A 3,270-nucleotide genomic window follows, 5' to 3' on the forward strand; every position below is an offset into this window, starting at 1 on the left:
ACACATCCCTCATGCTCCCAAGTCCTCAGCCTTAAAGGTCTCAATGTGCTTTTGCAAACACATTCCTGAAAGAGGAGAATTTAATCAGCAATAAGTGATCTCTTTAATGCAACCATGGATGTCCTGAAATTGATTTCTAGGGCTCCCCCCTTAACCCCCTCTAGCCGGCTCTCTCTGGTGCGATTGTGGATGAATTTTATGATTGCTAGGATTTGTTTGGGGCTGTTTAGTGCTAAACACAATTCAAAACCCAAATACATCCAGAGCTAGATGCTAAAGCCACACAGAGAGCCGGTTCAAGCCTTCAGGAGATGAGCCCTGGAATCCCTCATAATTCCTCAAAGGAAAGAGATGATGAGCATAAAACACCCATAATGCCCCAAACATTCGTTTTTTTTTTGCAGACTGCAGTATCAGTTGACGAACCTCAGGAGTTCAAACTATGGGGACACTGGTCATTGAAACAAAAACTATTTCCAGTGATGTCTTCGAGCCTTGTCTACCAGGGCTGAGCTAATATTTTCAGGCTTAAAGTCTTTTTCTTTGTCTTTATTTAACATATTTTTACTAGAGGCCCAGTGCACGAATTCGTGCACCAGTGTGGTGCCTCGGACTCGCCTGTGGGGATTGGCCGAACTGGCTTTCTGACTTCCCCAGAGGGTTCCCAATTTACGAGAGGGCACAGGACAGGCCAAGGCACCACACTGGTGCCCCATTAGTCTACGGAGGGATACAGGAGGTTGGCCAGTTGGGGAGGGACCGTGTGAGGGGTCTAGGGTGTGTCCAGCATGTCTCACTCATTCCCAATCAGCCAGACCCCAGCAATAAACTGACGTACCAGTGTGAATGTCTTGTCCCTGGTGGTCAATGAATGTCATAGTGAGGAGTTGATCAATCGTAGTATATAATTTGCATATTCTGCTTTGAATGGTTGAACAGATGACGAGATAAATGGACACCTAGCATATTAGTCAGTTATTATATAGGAGTGATTTCATACAGGAAGGGAAGGAGAAACATCAATGATGAGAGAGAATCATACATTGGGTGACTCCTGTAACCCCCTTCTGGAGATCGAGCCCACAACCAGAGCATGTTCCCTTGAACAGAATCGAACCTGGGACCTTCCAGAGTCCACAGTCCAACCCTCTATCCACTGAACCAAGCAAGCTAGGGCTCATTGGTTAATTCTTCTCTGTGCCCTGACCAGGAATCGAACCGTGACCTCCAGGGTCATAGGTCGTCCCTCAACACTGAGAAACACCAGCTTGGCTCAACATGCTTTTATTGATTTGAGAGAGGGGGGGAGAGACAGAGAGAGACAGAGAGAGAGAAGGAGGAGGATGAGAAGAAGAAGAAGAAGAAGAGGAAGAAGAAGAAGAAAGAGAGAGAGAGAGAGAGAGAGATCAATGTGCCCTCGCACCCAGGGGGTGGCAGATAGAACAGAAGAGCTACGTAAAAAGGTGAACAGAACTATACACGTCCCACCGGGAGGCCGGCAGGACTAGGACTCAGGTTGACATGATCCAGGGACTCCATCACATGTCCTACGAGTTCTCTATCAGCTCAAGCATCATCTCCTCCACTCCATCCTCCTTGATGTGGTGCAGGATGCGCCAGAACCTGCACATGGAGTCCACGTACTGGCTATCAGCATAGAGCATCTACATAAAAGGCATGGTGCTCGAGGTCATCGGACTGGTGGTGAGTGCAAAATACCCAATGGAGATGTCTTCCTGGCGGAACTGTACTTGCAGGGCACCTCCTGTCTCCATGACTAGATGCACCCATATGCGCAGGTTCTCATCATCATACACTGAGGGCCCAAGGATCCTCAGGCAGATGGGGTGCGACGTGAGGTGCAACTTCGAAGGGAGCTCGGCCATGACCCCTCCGTGGTCCAAGGAGCAACATCCACAGCTTCTCAGAGACTCTCACTTCTTCGGTCCTGGCATTGAAAGATAGGGCATGGGGTCTACAAACGCATTTTACCTCGACTTTTATCTTTATGGTTTTTACGGTTGTGTTTGTGTTGCCTTTGGTTTATTTTGCAAATTTATAAATCTCAACTTTTCTTTCTTTTTAGCTTTAGATCTCTCTTCTAAAACCAACTGTACAAAATGTACTTAAGGTAAAATAGGACTCTTTGAAGGTAACATGGTCCTATGGAATTTTTATACCATCTTTTAAATGACAGTTGACATAGAACCTTAGGTTCATTTCAGGGGTACACCCCAATGATTAGACATTATATAATGGACCAAGAAGTCATGCAATTAATCTCATACCCATCTGACACCATACACAGTTATTGTAATATTACTAGAGCCTCAGTGCCCAAAATTTATGTACTCAGGGGGGTCCCTCTGCCAACCCTTCAGCCTCTCCCAGTCCAAGACCCCTGGAGGGATGTCCAGCTGACAGTTTACACCTGGTATACTGCTGCCATGGAGGCTCTGACCACCCCTCTCTGCTCGGCGCCTGTGAGCCTGGGTTTTGGATGAACGGCGCTCACCCTGTGGGAGTGCACTGACCACTGGTGGACAGCTCTTCTCATGAGCATCTGCCCCCAGTGGTCAGTGTGTGTCATAGCAACCAGTCATTCTACTGTTTGGTCGATTTGCATATTAGCCTTTTCTTATATAAAATTGCATTGACTCAATTCTCTACTTTACTGTGCCATGACTATTCTTTCGTGTTTTACATATAGTTTTACTGATTTCAGAGAGAAAGGGAAAGGGAGAGAAAGAAAGATCAATGATGACAGAGAATCACGGATTGGTTGCCTCCTGCATGCCCCCTACTGGGGATCAAGACTGTAACCCGGGCATGGGCCGTGACTGGGAATTGAATCCACCTCTCCAGGTCCTTGGTTTAAGCTAAACAACTGAACCATGCCAACCGGGCTCTTTTCTTTCCTTTCCTTTTCTTTTTTTCTTAATTAAAACTTTGTAGCCCTAACTGGTTTGGCTCAGTGGATGTAGCGTCGGCCTGCAGACTGAAAGGTCCTTAGTTCAATTCTGGTTAAGGGCATGTACCTTGGTTGTGGGCACATTCCTAGTAGGGGGTGTGCAGGAGGCAGCTGATCAATGTTTCTCTCTCATCGATGTTTCTAACTCTCTATCCCTCTCCCTTCCTCTCTGTAAAAAATCAATAAAATATATTTTTTTAAAAAAGAAAACTTTGTAGTTGGTTCAACTCTTCTTTTTCTCCTGACACCACCACCTTCTTTTTTTTTGTAGGTTTATACATTTTAATCATCTTTAACAA

This window comes from Myotis davidii, unplaced genomic scaffold (genome assembly GCF_000327345.1).
Source record: "Myotis davidii unplaced genomic scaffold, ASM32734v1 scaffold2304, whole genome shotgun sequence".
In the NCBI taxonomy this organism is placed as follows: Eukaryota; Metazoa; Chordata; class Mammalia; order Chiroptera; family Vespertilionidae; genus Myotis; species Myotis davidii.